Raw genomic sequence first — 17,858 nt, 5'->3', positions numbered from 1 at the left:
CACTTGTCAAATCATTTCTTTTTAAAAAAAAAACTAACCAGCCCCGACACTGGTGGCTCATGCCTGTAATTCTAGCTACTCAGGGGGGCTGAGATCTGAGGATCACAGTTCAAAACCAGCCTGGGCAGGAAAGTCCGTGAGAATTTTCTCCAATAAACCACTCAGAAAACTGGAAGTGGCGTTGTGGCTGAAGTGGTAGAGCTAAAGAGCTGAGGGACAACACCCAGGCACAGAGTTCAAGCCTCACAACCAACAAAAAAAAAAATCAACAACAAAAACCAACCAATCGGTACATCAATAGTTCTGTGGCAGAATTCTCATCTGCCATGAAGGATGCTTGGATTTGATTCCTACATCATACAGTGCCTGGTCCCCTCTGAGGAGTGGCTATGGGAATGGGAAGGTTCTCTATAGGGCTGGGAATGTGGCTCAGTTGTAGAGTGCTTGCCTAGCATGCATGAAGCCCTGGGTTCAATTCCTCAGTACCAGATACACAGAAAAAGCTAAAAGTGGTGCTGTGGCTCAAGTGCTAGCCTTGAGCAAAAGCAGCTCAGAGACAATGCCATGGCCCTGAGTTTAAGCCCCAGGACGGGCAAAAAAAAAAAAAAAAAAAAGATGTTCTGTACACATAAATGAACATGTTAAATTGAAAAATATAAATATGAGCAATTTTTTAAAAAAATCATGTGTGCCACGTATGAGTGCATTGTGCCAGTAATCTTAATTACTCAAAAAGCTGAGATCTGGAGGATCTAGGTCCAAAGTCAGCCTAGGCAGAAAATTCCAAACTAACCAGCAGCAAGTAAATAGATTGGAGACATGGCTCAAGTAGTAAAGTGCCAGCTATGAACAAGCAAGCCCAGCAAGGTTGGGGGTCTGAGTTCAAGCCCTGGTATCAGCAAAAAAAAAAAATTTTAGGAAGTGATGCTGTGGCTCAAGTGGTAAGAGCGCTCGCCTTGAGCTGAAGAGCTGAGGGACAGCGCCCAGGCCCAGAGTTCAAGCCCCATGACCGACAAAAGAAAAAAAAAAAGCTACCGGTTGTAGAAAAAAAATTTTAAATCAGTTTTCAGTCATTTCATAATTGGTAGGCATTTGGATTACATTCCTATCAGTAATTGTAGAGATTTCCGATATCTCCAAATCCTTGAAAACATTTTTGTCTGATTTTAATTCTAACCAAGCTAGTAAACATGAAATGGTAATGCACTTCATAGAAGTTTTGTGTACAAATAAAAAAGGTAGAGAAAAAAAAATTAACAGGCACCAGTGGCTCATGCCTGTAATCCTAGCTACTCAGGAGACTGAGATCTGAGGATCACAGTTTGAAGCAGCGAAGTCTGTGAGACTTTTATACAGAAAAACTACTTCAAAAAAAAAAAAAAAAAGCCAGCTGGGCAGGAAAGTCTGTGAGACTCTTGTCTCCAATAAACTACCAGAAAAATGGAAGTGGCACTATGGCTCAAGTGGTAGAGTGCTCTCCTTGAGATGAAGAGCCGAGGGACAACACGTAGGACCACAGTTCAAGCCCCACGATCAACAAAAAAGAAAAAGCCAAAAGTGAAGCTATGGTTCAAGGGGTAGAGTGCTAGCCTTGAGAAAAAGATGTTCAGGAACAGCTCCCAGACCCTGAGTTCAAGCCACAAGACGGGAAGAAAAAAAAAAAATCAATGAAAACAAAAGTTTTGTTTTTTTTTTTTTTTAGGGGGGAGGGTCCAGTCGTGGGGCCTGAACTCTGGGCCTGGGCGCTGTCCCTCAGCTCTTCAGCTCAAGGCTAGCACTCTACCACTTGAGCCACAGCACCACTTCCTGCTTTTTTTCTTTTTGCTTATGTGGTGCTGAGGAATCAAACCCAGGGCCTCATGCATGCAAGGCAAGCGCTCTGCCACTGAGCCACCTTCCCAGCCACAAGTTTTGGTTTTTTGCAAAGATGTCAACCCTTTAGCAAGGTGGATTGTGATGGCTAGTTTGACGGGATAAATAGCAAGGAGAGGAGTACAGCACACCCCAGCCTTATCTGTGAGGTGTTTCCAGAGAAGATTAACTAGGGACAAAGACTTGCTCTGAATGTTGGCATGGCGATCTACCATCCCATCAGCTGTGGACCCCAGATGGTACAGGGGAAAAGGGATAAATAAAGTCAGCAGCTACTCAGCATCCTAGTCAGCATCCTGCCCTTCTCTCTCCTTTCTCCCTCCCGGCCCCTTCTTCCTGGTTGCTGTGTTGTGAGTTGTCGGGCTCTGCCAAATCCTTTTCACCACAATGGACTGAAACTGCAAAGTAAATCCTTTGTCCATTAAGTTATTCCTGCTAGATATCAGGTCACAGCAATGAAAAGCCTAACACAATGACTCAAATGACTATTACTGCAAATCACAGAGAAGAACTTACTACTGACCTTACTGAAGTCAAAAAGTATTAAACCCAACTAACAATCTAGCTCAGTCTATAGTCTTGAAATACCTAGCTTCCCCTTGGACCCAGTTTTAAAGCAGAGGCCCATGCGGAATTGTATGACAAGGGCTACCAGCAGTCTAGGAAAATAGAAAATACAACCCCACATACCCCCAGCAAACTGCTCAACTGTGACATCCTGCTTCACAACCCACCTAGGTCACGAGCCCCCTATATGCCGCCATCCCAGCCCAGAGCCGTCTTCTTATCTGGTCAGTACCTAACCTCCTAAAGCTAACTAAACATGTCAACTTTGCAGTTTCTGCTTTTAAGCCCTCCCTTTCCCTTTCCCTCAGAGTTCCTTTGTTGTTGGTGATAGACAGCTCTCCTACCCATGGCTTTAGTGAGGGACCTTCACATCTTTCAGTGCTCGGTGGTGCTCCTCTGTATCCACTCAGTACAACAGTCTACACTATATTCAGTGGTCTCTATGAATAACTAAATAAATCTGACAAATTATGCTGAACCACTCAGTTTCCATGTTTTACATTGGTTCTTGTGACTTTGCTGATCCATATAGAAAAGGGGTGACCTGGAGGTCTGAGAAATTCATTTACAGACTTGACAGTGTTGTTTTTCTCACTCATGAGGCAAAGGCATAATGGCCCTCAGCATGTGACACCCTGGAGTTTCCGCTACTAGGAAGGCTAAGGCAGAAAGATTACTGAGCCCAGGAGTTCAACTCTGGCTCAGCAATTCAGCCTGAGATAGGAGACTCCATGTCAAATCACAACAAAAGTACCTAATTTACAACAAACACAAACCCAGAAAAAATGAAGTGCACAATTAAAAAAGCATGACACCAACTAAAGATCTTTAATGTTAGTTTTTCATTAAATTCTTATATATGTAGGGAGCGCTTGGTACACCTGTATTCTGCAAGAGGAGGGGACAAGATCACTGACACAGCAAAGTACAGAGCACTGACTGAGCCTAAGTCTTTTCTGGTCCAGTCCTTTCCCACACAGGCCTTTGGTGTGGCCCAGCTTAATCTCTTTGACAGAGACATCTTAAACTGGAAGAAGCCCTTTCTTAATGCCCATCAAGAAGCCATCTGTATCCTATGGAAGGTAGAAGCATATGTTCCCCCATGGTTTGTTAACTAAATAAAACCAATATTCAAAACTGATAGTTAGGGGGCTGGGTAGGTGGCTCAGTGGTAGAGTGCTTGCCTTGCATGCCTGAGGCCCTGGGTTTGATTCCTCAGCACCACATAAGCAAAAAGAAAAAACCCGGAAGTGGTGCTGTGACTCAAGTGGTAGAGCGCTAGCCTTGAGCTGAAGAGCTGAGGGACAGTGCCCAGGCCCAGAGTTCAGGCTCCACGATCGGACCCAAAAAATAACAAAAACAAACAAACAAAAAATTATAGTTAGGGGCTGGGAAGGTGGCTCGGTGGTAGAGTGCTTGCCTCGCATGCATGAGGCCCTGGGTTCGATTCCTCAGCACCACATAAACAAAAAGAAAAAAAAGCCAGAAGTGGCACCGTGGCTCAAGTGGTAGAGCGCTAGCCTTGAGCTGAAGAGTTGAGGGACAGCACCCAGGCCCAGAGTTCAGGCCCCACAACTGGACCCAAAAACAAAAACAACAACAACAAACTGATAGTTAATGACTGCTCAGTTTGCATACTTACTTCCCATTCCTTTACTGCCTGGCATTGGAATGATCTATAAACTCTCTTAGCTTGCTTAGCTAATCTAAGTAGTATATTGTTATGAGATGCAGTTTAAAATTACTAAGCCCCAAATTTCAAATAAACATACACATCCCTTAAATAACAGCAAGGAGGTGGGTACTGGTGGTTCATGCTTATAATCTTAGTTACAAAAGAGGCTGAGATCTGACATTTAAAGTTACATGGGCAGACAAACCTATGAGATTCTTATCTTCAATTAACCAGCAAAAAGCTAGAACTGGAGGCATGGCTCAAGTAGTAGAGCACCATCCGAGTGAAAGTCAAGTGGGAGTGCAAGACCCTTGAGTTCAAGTCCCAGTAGTGTGCGCGCAAACGCCCCTCCCCACACACAGAGCAAGGAGAGCAAAGTAAATGTATATATATATATATACATACACATACACATACATATATACATATATGTACACATATATATAATTTTGTTTTTTGTGAGTTATGGAGCATTGCTTCAGTATGTAAAATTGAGGATGTCTCTATGTTTTTATAATATTAGTTATACTCTATTTTTACAATAAAAAATATTAGTCATACTCAATATATGAAATCTCATTGTCTAAATGAATTAAGATATTTGGTGAAAAAGGTTGGCTAGCCAATTCCAGGGGATGTATACATGAAGCTTTTATTACTTCTCCCCCTAAATAATGATGCCTTTTTAGGGCAGCAATCCACATACTATTCTCCAAACTAGTCTCAACAGAAAGCCCTCATATTAAACACAATCCATAATACTTGAAAACAATTTTCAAAGTATTATCACAAACAAAAACAAAAAATGTAAGCACTTTAACTTTAATATGTCGTAACTCTAAGAAACATAATTATCAAAACTTTGTGGGATCTGGGTTGGGAGCGGAGCTTAGTACTTGCCCTGGGCTCCATCCCTAGCACATCCCACCAAGTGGATGTTCTCTCACCTTCAGTTAATATTAATCACTGGCTGGTGTGTGCTGGGAAGATTAACTACATACACGATTTCTTTAAAGTTAATGGTGGATACAGAATATGAAAAATATGCTCACCATTTTGTTTTAAACTGGCATGTGTATTGTCATTTAGTTTCTTCTCTGTCTCTCTCTTTTGCTCTCTCTCTCTCTGTGATTTTAGGGTGGAATGTAAGTACTAAAACTTGCTAGTCAAGCACTCTACCACTTGGAGCCCTTTTTTGCTTTATTTTTTAGTCAGGGTCCTATGTTTTTGCTCAGGGCTGGCATCAGAGTTTGATTCTTATTCTTCCTACCCATCCCTTTCATATACCTGGTATTATAGGTACACGTACCATCATGCTCAGTCCTTACACTTAGAATTTTTTCTTAAAAGTCCTTTCTTTGAGCCAGGCACTGGTGGCTCACATCTGTAATCCTAGCTACTCAGTGAGATCTGAGGATTGCTGTTCAAAGCCAACCCTGGCAGGAAAGTCCATGAGACTCTTATCTCCAATTAGCCATCAGAAAACTGAAAGTGGCACTGTGGCCCAAAGTTGTAAAGCACTAGCCTTGAACAGAAAAGCTCAGGGACAGCACCCAGGCCCTCAGTTCAAGCCCCACGGCTGACAAAAAAAAAAGCAGTGGTACTCAGTAGACATTATGCTGAAAATGAACTATACAACTTATGGGCAGGGATGAGAGGAAAAAACTGGGAGAGAATGAAGCAAAGGGGTAAAATTGACCAAAACAAATGTACTCATCACCTGACTTATGAAAGGGTAACCCCTCTGCACATCATCTTTATAATAACAATTTAAAAAATTTTAAAGTCCTTTCTTTGTTCATTTCTTGGTGAATTTGCCTCTGCTCTAGAAATATGATTCAAAAGTACAAATATAGCCACATACTAGCTACTCAGGAGGCTGAGATCTGAGGATCATTGTTTAAAGACAGCCTGGGCAGGAAAGTCCATGAGACTCCTATCTTCAATGAACCACCAGAAAACCGGAAGTGGTGCTGTGACTCAAGTGTAGAGTGCTCACCTTGAGCTGAAGAGCTGAGGGACAGCACCCAGGCCCATAGTTCAAGCCCCACAATCAACCAATGGCCTTAGTTTCAGCATGAGCCATGGTTAGCTGAAGATACTCCAGACAATAAAAAGATGTGGGTTAGAATCTCAGGTTTGTTATAGTGTACCCCTGGTATTTGAATATTGGTTTCAACATCTCTAAAATGAAAATACTAGCACTAACCTCAAAAGTTTATAGTGAGGATTAAGGCCCTGGCATAGGGAGAGTCTGGTACAGAATGAGTATTCAAAGTTTTTCATTAGTGATGATAGATTATGCTTTTCAGGAGCTAGACCTGACTGCGTTCTTTAAACTTCAAGTTGCCTGTACATACCAGTCCATGTAATACTTCAGCCCACTATAGAATTTCTGACTTAGACAGCTCCTTCTCCCTCTAGAATCGGATAGAAAATTTTCCACCCTACTTGCCTGGGTCTGTGACAAATGCATACTTTTCATTCAAGACCCACCTCTGGGATCCCCTATGTCATGTAGGTGTACTTCCTAAGTTGCTTGTAATTATTCTTTAACTAGGTCTTGTGGTCACTGACACACCCGCCTTCATATTTCTCATGAGGATAATGGTTAAGTATACTGAATGCACACAACAATCAGCCTCTGATTCTACAGTATTAGTAAAATATCAAGTGTATGAGAAACTATGATAATAGGGTTAGAATCCAAAGTAATTCCCACATCAAGAATCATTCTATTAGTTTGGCTCAAGTCATCTTGTATGCAAGATGAGCCACCTGCTCATGCAAAGAAATGTTATGAACAACTGTTCTTGTCATTTTTGCCTTTTTCTTCTCTTTGGATTTGGATCATGTGCTAACTTCCTTGGGACTATTTTGAAACAACAGAACACACTGATTTTTCTTTCCTCTCAGAAGCAAGGGTGCCAGCCCCTGGAACTCACCTCAGCCACCTGCTGGGTCCCCACTCTGTGCTGAACCAGCCCCTCCATATTTGTGGCCATGGTGAAGCAAGACCATTAGAGAACCTGTTTGGAAAGATGCAGCAACTTCTATCAGGTGGGGAAAAAACCAGGCTACTTGAAAACTATTACTAACCAAAATTTACGTTTGGTATTGTCTTACATGGACTGTGCCATTGACGGAGACGGAGCTACAAGCCCAGCATGCCAGAACATACTGAAGACCAGCGTCTTCAATCACAAGTGCCGAAAGTAACTGTGGAAACACTTTAATTTGGGAACAAAACTTCTCTTGGCAGATGAAGTTGAAACTTTAATGACTATGTCATCTGGGTTTTAACAACTTGGTTCACTGCTCTGGGAGGTGGAAACTCCCAGTCATAGTACACTGAGTAAGAAGGTAGCTATCTGAGAATAGTATGAGATCAGCTTTGGACAGAGCACAAGATTGCTATCAGAAACTCTACTTTTAGTGGTGAAGTGAGGAGCTAAGCCCTGCCCAGGTGCTAATGCACCTTGGTCATAGATTGAAAAATGAGCATTATCAACAAGAAAGACATACAGATAGTGTGCTTACAAGAATATGGTACTCACACATTTATTAATTCATATTTTAGGTCCTTAATATTTAGAAAATCGGCTAACTCAACATTTCACTAACAGGAAAAAATAAATTTTCTGTTATCATTTGTAAAAACTGAGGAATTGAAGTAGACCACCTAAAGACCAAAGAGTGTGCTTGTCTCCTAGATGAGGGCCATTTGAGTACAAGCTTACCGTCAGACCCCTGGTCTCTTCTGGCCACAAGACAGTGCCCCTGAGTATTTCTTAAACTTTTCCTAGTTAATTCTAACACAAAATCCAGGATAGACGGGGTACAGTTTGAACTTAACTCCTACACAATTTGCTCAATAGAAAAACAAAGCTCTAGTAGAAGTTACTTTGGGGATTTGCATCATAACTACACAGTTGTAATGAATGTGCAATATTTATAAATGCATTTGTGTACTCAGAAAATTATGTATTGCAATTTTTTATGCAATTAGGTAGAGTTCCCATGTAAAGTATTATAGGCTTTTTAATTCTCTGGTGACTTTCTTTCCCATTCTATACACTAGTAGAGAGCCAATTCTAATATCATAATTCTTGTTTAGGTAATTTTATTGCCAAAATAGAAAGGGAAAGAAATGGGAACATGTCATGAAAAAGAACTAGCTCCTCCTGTCCCAAATAAATGATACAGTGACACCAGGCAACCCACAGTAAGGATCAGGTCTAAAACTGTGAAGCAGTCCTTGTGGTTATATATTCATTTTCTCTTCTTCCATCCTGGGGGAGACTGGCTTTTTGGAGCCTGAGTCCAGAGCCTTGCTCATGCTTTGCATGTGTTCTACTAATGGGCATTACAGTAAGTCTCGTCTCTGGTAGGACAAATGCCCCCACCAATTTCATGAATTATCTCAAGTGCCTTTCTGTTTTGGTGGTACTGGGGGTTGAGTTGTGGCCTTGGGCTTACTAGGCAGATGCCTTGCCCCACAACATCATTTGCTCTTAGTTTTTGGATAGTCTTGCTAATTTGCCTGTGCTGGCTGAGACTGCAATCCTCCTTATGTATGTGTTCCAACAGTAAGTATAAAAATGTGCACTACCATGCCCAGCCTTTTATTGGTTGGGATTTATGGGATCTCTCAAATCATAATCCTTTAGATCTCAGCCTCTCAAGTAGCTACGATTATAGGTGTGAGCCACTACACTCTGCTTTCCAATTCCTTTTTTACTTGAAGATAGAGAACCTTTCTTTATACAAAAATTCTTGATCTCAGTGTTGATTCCCTGCCTCTAAAGCAGCTCTAAGCATCACAACAACTACTTAAAACTGAACCAGGAGAAATGTGCACCTTCTAGAAAAACAAGTAGAGTCAGAGTAAGACTGAAAGGGAGAGAAATTGATTAAGAAACTATAAAACAAATGCTTTCAACATCAAGATTTAAATTGTCAGAGCAGAAAAGTGAGAAGCAGTTTTAAAAGTATTTTCCAGCTGTGTACCAGTGGCTCACGCCTATAATCCTAGCTACTCAGGAGGCTAAGATCTCAGGATCACGGTTCAAATCCAGCCTGGGCAGAAAAGTCCGTGAGACTCTCATCTTCAATAAACCACTAGAAAACCTAGTGACGCTAGAAAAACTAGTGGCGCTGTAGCTCAAGTGATAGAATGCTCACCTTGAGCTGAAGAGCCCAGGGATAGCGCCCAAGCCCAGAGTTCAAGCCCCACAACTGACCAAAAAAGTATTTTCCATTTCATTACTTTCAAAACTAAGTTACCCCATTCTTAGATACTATATAATAAAGGTTTCTTCTTTTAGGACATAACAATGGAAGAAACAAGACCCTCCAGGAAGTGTTAGGAAGGGAAGGGGATTTAACTCAGGTGCACCCAGAAAAGACAACAATCATGGTCAAGACTCACCTAAGAGTTTCTTTCACTGTTATCACAGCTACAAGTGGAAAGATCACTCAGGAGATGACAGATCTTGAGGAAGAGTATTGAGCATGATTATCAAGCACAGGGTGTTTCACTAGATTGAAAAGCCCCGTGGGGCTTTGCGATGGTACGTACTAGTCATCAACAAGAAGTATCAGGCAGGAGGATCACAAGTTTGAGACCAGCCTGGGCACACCTTTGGGGCTGGAGGTGTGACAGGACTGGTAAAGTGCTAGCCAATAAGCATAAAAGGCAGATACCCAGTTCCAATCCCAATTTTAGACCAAAACAAAAGCTCCAAGAATAGGGGCTGTGTTTATATGTAGTTTGAAAGTCCATATTCATTAGCACAATATAGTTTTGCAACTACATTCTGGAGGAAAAAAAAATGTTATTGCTTTGCTATTATCAACTATAGAAATAAAATTGGAGGGCTAGAGGATTTGGAAGTGTAGCTCTGTGGCAAGAGTCTTACCAAGTCAAGGGCCCTGGGTATGACTCTCAGCACTGAAAAGGAAAAAAAAATGCTTTTAAAGACAATCTTCTTAGCCAGGCACCAGTGGCTCACGCCTATAATCCTAGCTACTCGGGAGGCTGAGATCTGAGGATCACAGTTCAAAGCCAGCCTGGGCAGGAAAGTCTATGAGACTCTTATCTCCAATTAACTATCAGAAAACTGGAAGTGGTGCTGTGGCTCAAGTAGTAGAGCACTAGCCTTGGGCTGAAAAGCTGAGGGACAGCGCCCAGGCCCAGAGTTCAAGCCCCATAGCTAACAACAACAATAACAAAAGACAATCTTCTTGGTTGGCAGAGCTAATTATTATTAAATGGTTATTATTAAATGTGAACAGAATACTGAACTAGCTAGCTTCCTGATTCAGAAAACTGAGTCTCAAGGGCTGCTGAGTCACTCATCTTAAACACCTGCCTCCACCCACAATAATGTTTATGGAAGAGAGCCAGACTGTTGCCAAGAGCTGTAAAACCCAGTATCTTCAGTAAGAAAATACTACCACTCTGTCTTTCCCTGATGGCATTAAATTAATTAAGCCCAAATACCTGCACCAATACTTATTAACTGTCATGAACTAGGCAAGGGTTGACTCCTAAGAATTAATAACAAGAAAAAGGGGTGGAAGAGAATAGCCCTGATTTTGATGAACTGCCTGTAGGAGCCTGTGAAAATCTTACAAGACAAGCAATATTTAAGCTAGGTTTTAGCACTGCCAGAAAGGGAAGATAGAAAGTTCTACACAGAGCTGGGCGCTGGTGGCTCACCCCTGTAATTCTAGCTACTTAGGGGCCTGAGATCTGAGGATCATGGTTCAAAGCCAGCCTGGACAAGAATGGCCATGAGTTTCAAACAAACAAACAAACAAAAAAGGCTAAAGGTAGAGCTGTGACTCAAGTGGTAGAGCCCAGTGCCTGAGTTCAAGTCACACACACACACACACAGACACACACACACACACACACACACACACATAGACACACACAGCTCTACACAGAATAGACAATTCAGGTGTAAGAGTCTGAGATGGAAGGCATATTCTAAAACTTAACATGAATGGCTCACAAATGACACAATGTAGAAGAACTGGGATACAGAACACAGAATGCTGGGAGCACAGAATACAACCATATCTTGAATGAGTTCTTCCAAGCTCTCAAGTGACAGCTGCCTAACCCTTTCTACCAGGGTGCTTCAGTCATACCAGGCTACAGATCATAATGCCATGAAAATGGGACTCTCAACTAGGAAGAGTTCCATCTCATTCGGAGACCATGACAGCCCATCTGTGCTCCTCAACCAAGTTCTGGGCCAAGGAAACTGTCTTCTGTGGCAGGAATGTGTAACCCTGATTTTCCCATCACAATCAACTGATTCAAATCATCCATGGCCATAATTACACAGCATTAAAGGTATCTACTCTTTAGGTATTTTCTCATCTAAACAAGTACAGTAGGTTTTTGAGGCTCCAACACTGACATCATCTGTTTAATACTGATCATATGAGGTTATGTGAAGATTAGATCTTAAATATGTATGCACTGCACCCAGAACTGAGTAGGCATGAAAATGTAGCTGTGACTTGAAGGTGACAGTGCTTTTACTTTCTCAGAAGATCTGAAGGTGGTATTATATGAATTATATGTATTATATGAACACACCAACAGCATTTGTAATTCACACTGCTGAATTGCAAAAACTAGGCAAAATAATGGGCAGAATTAGGATAAAATCGTGTCAACATTTAAAAGATCAATACTTATTTGCAAAATACTACTAGATAAAATTTCTTGAGTTTGAAGGCAGGGCTGGGGAATGTCTGGCCCACATGCAGTATTAGGCCCTTGAAATCACTTGACATAGGACAGGACAGACTCATATGCTTCTCATATGCTTCCAGTTGTATAACCCACAAATGATGTTATTATAAAAATCCAAATGAGGGCTGGGAAGGTGGCTCAGTGGTACAATGCTTGCCTTGCATGCATGAGGCCTTGGGTTCAATTCCTTAGCACCACATAAGCAGAAAAGGGCAGAAGTGGCACTATGGCTTGAGTGGTAGAGCACTAGCCTTGAACTGAAGAGGTGAGGGACAGTGCCCAGGCCCAGAGTTCAGGCCCCATGACTGGCAAAAAAAAAAAAAAATCCAAAGGAAAGCCGGGCGCTGGTGGCCTGAGAGGCCTGTACTCCTAGCTACTCAGGAGGCTGAGATCTGAGAATCACAGTTCAAAGCCAGGCCAGGCAGGAAAGTCCATGAGACTCTTATCTCCAATAAACCACTAGAAAACCAGAAGTGGTGCTGTAGGTCAGAGTTCAAGCTCCATGACCGACAAAACAAAAACAAAAATCCAAATGACCCTTTGCAGAAAAGCAGGTGTCCCACTATTGGGTATGAAGTATTCCATAAAATTCAGTTCTACTGTAACTGGCAGAAGCCTTTTTGTACTAATGGGAAAATAAAGACAGAAAAATCTGAAGAGCCAGAAAAAGAACAAAACATGACAATTACATAGCCCTAAACTTGGGAATCATATATTCAAACCTGAAACCAGGAAATGAAAACAAGGGTTTAATAAATAAAATTCTAGAAGAAAAAGTTCCCTGGGGTACCTTCAAGGTCAAGTTCAGTCTATACCTCCTCATCAAAATGCCGCCACTTTTTTATTTATTTATTTTTTTGCCAGTAGTTGGGCCTGAACTCTAGGCCTGGGTGCTATCCCTTAGCTCTTCAGCTCAAGGGTAGTACTCTACCACTTGAGCCACATCAACGCTTCCGGCTTTTTCTGCTTATGTGGTGCTGAGGAATCGAACCCAGGGCCTCATGCATGCAAGGCAAACGCTCTACTACTGAGCCACCTTCCACCAGAAGACCAGGCCTTTTTTCCCCCCTGGTCCTGGGACTTGAACTCAGGACCTAGATACCATTCCCAAGCCTCTCTGTGCTCAAGGCTACTGTTCTACCATTGAACCAAAATGCCACTTCTGGCTTTTTATTAGTAGTTTATTGGAGATAAGAGTTTTCCTGGATTGGCTTTGAACTGTGATCCTCAGATCTCGGGCTTCCTGAGTAGCTAGGATTATAGGTATGAGCCACAGGCGCCCAGCTTAAGCTTTTGTCTTTGCCAGTCCTGGGGCTTGAACTCAGGGCCTGAGCACTGTCCCTGAGCTTCTGTTGCTCAATGCTAACACTCTACCACTTGAGCCACTTCCAGCTTTTTCTGTTTATGTGGTACAGAGGAGTCGAACCCAGGGCCTCATGCATGCTAGGCAAGCACGCTACCATGAAGCCACAATAGGTTCATGTAACTTTTTTTGTGCATCATTCCCCTCTCAGAAAACTTGTATTTTCTTTTTTTTTTATTGTGAAAATACTGTACAGAGGGGTTACAAAGATGAGTACATTTCTTATCAAGCATTGTAGCCTCCTCCTTTGTTTCTCCTTCCCATCCCTTCCCATCCCCCCCCAAAAAAAACCCAAACTTGTATTTTCCATATTAAAAGACTAAACACTGTTGGGTTCTGGCGGCTCACACCTATCATCTTACTCAGGAGACTGAGATCTGAGGTTTGTGGTTCAAAGCCAGTCCAAGCAAAACAGTCTGAGATTTTTATCTCCACTAAACTACCAAAAAAGCCAGAAGTGGTACTGTGGCTCAAAGTGGTAGAGCACTATACTTGAGTTGAAGAGCTGAGGGACTGCACCCTGGCCGAGTTCAGGCCCCATGACTGACAAAAAAGAAAAAGAAAAAAAAAATTTCTTAGGCTGGGAAGGTGGCTCAGTGGTACAGTGCTTGCCTCACATGCATGCATTCTTATTTTTAACTTTTATTTTTGGTAGTGGGAATGAGACAAAACCTGTTTACATGCTAAACACAAGCTATACCACTAGATTTCATGCTCAACCTCTCCTGTCAGGTGCCAAGTTCAAGCTCCAGGACTGGCAAAAAAAAAAAAAAAAAGACTGGGCCTATGTAGGTCAAGTTGGCCTTAAACTGGTGACCCTCCTGCCTGCCTCAATTTCCCAAATATTAGGACTGGATATGTGTCACTATACCCTGCCCTGTCCCTCTTCAAACAGGCAAACAAAACGCCACAAAAAGGACAAGTTTAAATTTTATTTCTTAAAAACTGTGATTGTATTAAGTCAATAAACACATTCTAACTACCAGCCTTTCAGCCAGGGGCTGATACACTTTGTGACATTTGTTTTTAGCTTTGGCAAAGCAATTAAAAGGTAATGTTTCTTCAATAACTGCAAGACATTTACCTAATCAACTTAGTGAAAAGAAAGATATGTTACTGCAGAAGCAGTGTGGGAGTGAGTGGCAATGGGAGATACAAATGACATTTCTAAAATGTTCTACAAATAATCCATAGCCAGATCCACTCTGCCATAAAAGCCACTGGGCTGTGCATCATTGTGAAACTTCTACAGCCATCCAATTTCAGTTGTGTATTTTTCTCAGAGACCTGTCTGCTCCAATGGCAGGCCATCAGGCTTGTTGGGGTGTTTTTGTTTTCTTGTGGTTGTGGGGCTTGAACTCAGGCCCTGAGCACTGTTCCTGAGCTCTTCTGCTCAAAGCTAGTGCTCTACCACTTTGAGCCATAGCTCCACTTCCATCATCAGAGTTTTTAAAAGGTGTGTGGACAAACAGGCAGAACTTTTTTATTTCCTGTATAGTTTTGTTTTTACTCACTACAGAAACAATAAAGGTAAACACGCGGGGTCCCCATGCAACCACAACGCCTTAGCCTTTGAGTCTAGCCCACCAGGCACACTTGGCCTCCATATGTGGCAACAGCATTCTACTCTCCAGTCACCAGCACTTTCTCCTACAGCCCAAAGAGGAGAAAATGGTATCTTCCTTCAACCTTGGAATAAGGTTCTTAGCCATGTTAACATTACTAAAAAGCAGAATCTTTGGAACTGTCAACAATTATGAAATAAAAGCTGTTACTTCCTATCAAGGTTTTTTAGGTGTCTGCTTATGATACTGAAGAAGGTAATTTTTATTGCCCTGAAAAGTCACCCTTTGCCCTGAGATGGACTTTCATCAATACAGGCTACTGGAGTCCAGGAGTGTATCACAAAGGAGAGTTCAAAGGCTGTCCTGTCCTCAACAGTCCTCTTCCCATCCCTCCCTCTGATCCAAGGCTCCCAGACACCAGCTCCGAACCTGCCTTAACCTGTCCCCTATGCCAATGCCCTGGGCAAAAAAAGGTGAGACCCTACCTGGAGAATACAGCAAAGAGGGCTGGGGGTGAGAATCAAATTGTAGAGTGCTTGTCTAACATACAAGGCCCTGGATTTACACTTCAGTAACACACACACACACACACACACACACACACTTTGATAAAGCCATAAGAAGATGGAAAGATAAATTCCAACTCTCTGCAAATCTATTTCAGTCCATATCCTTGCTCTGAGAGCCCCTGTGACAGAGAAATAAAGACCATAATTTTTTATTTAAAGAAAATCATATTATGGTACTATAATTCTTCAAGGTAAATGACATGATTATATTTGGAGCTATTAGCTTCTTTACACATGAGCCTGTTAATTTTTATGTAATTACTCTAGCAATTCAATAAAATGTTTCTTGTCTTAAAGAAACAAAACACAAGAAGTGTAGAAGGTTCAAATGGGTCATCTCACCTATATTTACATTTGCAGGCAGTGATGTCTCAGTTAAGATGTCCAAAATTCATGCAAATACTGTAGCAAACAATCTTGTTGCAAGTAGTGTTCCTTCAACTTCCAAACAAGTACACATAAAAAAGCCCCCATTTATGTGCAACAACTTAGCGATATCATCAATTATCAACACTTCACTCATTCCACAAACAGTACCAGGCATTCTGCTAAGAGCTAGACACAAAATGGTGAGCAAAATGATTCCCACTGGAACAACGCTTATTGTGTACTAAAAAGGACAACACTAATCAAACAATCAGGAGTATTAATTACAAAGTGAGATGAAGGTTATAAAGGCAAGGACAAAATAGAAAATAAAAGAATCTGATCTAGACTGGCAGTGGGACTCAGAACTTCCTGGAGAAAGGGATTGCTGAGCAGAGAGCCGCAAGACTGAGGGGGAGGAGGAGTGCCGAGCAGACAGGCATTTGAGTATTTCAAGGTATCTGGCTGATGTAAACCACAGTGTGTCCAGAGCTGGGATAAGAAAAGAACTGACAAGCACTGGAATGCTTTAACAGACAGCAGAAAAGTAGCTTCTACATTGGAGCCTAAACACTGTAATACCTGTAAAAGATCTGCAATTGGCAAAGTGCTCTATACTCTGGTTAGTACTACCTGGTCCCACACCTGATTTTCTTAGTAAGCTTTTGGAGTGGACGCCAGGCATGCACTGGAAATAGAAGAGTCGAATCCTAGCATTCCAATGTAATGTTTTGGCTCCTACAGCCACACTGCCAGAAAATCCATTGTTTCTATAATTTAACTGTCTCTAACAGACAACTACTGCTTCATAATTACAATAACCTCCAATTTTTGAGTATTTACTATGTACCAGACACCTTTTTTTAGGCTTTAAAATTTTTATGTTAATTCAATTCTAAAGGGAAGGTTCTCTTAGCATTTGGAGGCTTTCTGGCTCAAAATGGCTAAGTACCTTACTCAAAATTACACTGCTGGTAAACAATGAGCTGTTAACCACAAGGCTTTAACTTCTGCCTAAACCATTTTGTATGTGTGTATGCCTGTGTGTCCGAAGAATCATGTTCATATGTGTTTGAAGATTACAATCTTTGCCATCTTGTATTCCTATGTGCCTGAGGTATTAGTTGGGCATAAGTTCGATGAACATAGATTAGAGGCTGATAAAGGATTTACACGCGTAAGTGTACTGGTTTTCTGAGTTGTTGCCCCCAGTCACCATTTTCTCACACCCCCAGCCTTCTCTCCTGTGAGGAGGCTGCATGCTGGTGTCTGGAACCCTATTCTTTTCTTCCTGGGCCCTTCCATCCAAACACCATCCTGAGTGGCCAGCCTTCCCTACCATCCAATCTAAATGCATACCACCCAGTCTCCTCTTCATGGAACTGATGAGCTCTCTCTCTCTCTCTGAAACTACTTCTTCATCTTTTCATCACTCACCCAACTCTAGGTGGCCTGGGGCCTTCTCCAGTTGGTCCTCTAGATGTAACCCTAGTGCCTAAAACAAAGTACATTTGTGTTTTTAATAAAGCCCTTCAGCTTTCCACTGCTGGCGACTCCGCAACCTCGCGCTCACACAGCTTGCGTGAGTCCGTGCGCCAGTCCTGGGCTTGAACTCTGGGCCTGGGCGCTGTCCCTGAGCCTCTTCTGCTCAAGGCTGGCGCTCTCCCCCTTGAGCCACAGCACCACTTCCGGATTTTCCGGTTATTTGGAGATCAGAGTCTCACGGCCTTTCCTGCCCGGGCTGGCTTTGAACCGTGGTCCTCGGATCTCAGCCTCCTGGGCGGCTGGGATGACCGGCGGGAGCCACCGCACCGCCTGGGCCCGGTTCGGCGCTGGCGCGGGCGGCGGCCCTGGCCCGGCGAGGGCGCCCGGTTTCCCGTCCCTCCGGGCGGCGGGGTAGCCCGGGCTCCACTCTCCGAGCGCTGACAACTCCAAGAGGGAAGGCCGGGCCCGGGCCCCACACGGCCCGGCGCCGCGGGCCACACACTGACAGACTCCAAGGACTCGGCTCACGAGACCGCGCCGGGCTTCGAGCGCTCCTTCGCCTCAGAGGCACAGCCCCACCGCACGGCCGAGCTGGAGCGGATGCGCCTCCGCTGGCCCC

Source organism: Dipodomys ordii, unplaced genomic scaffold (genome assembly GCF_000151885.1).
Source record: "Dipodomys ordii isolate 6190 unplaced genomic scaffold, Dord_2.0 Scaffold12, whole genome shotgun sequence".
Classification (NCBI taxonomy): Eukaryota; Metazoa; Chordata; class Mammalia; order Rodentia; family Heteromyidae; genus Dipodomys; species Dipodomys ordii.
This window is presented reverse-complemented; position numbering follows the sequence as displayed.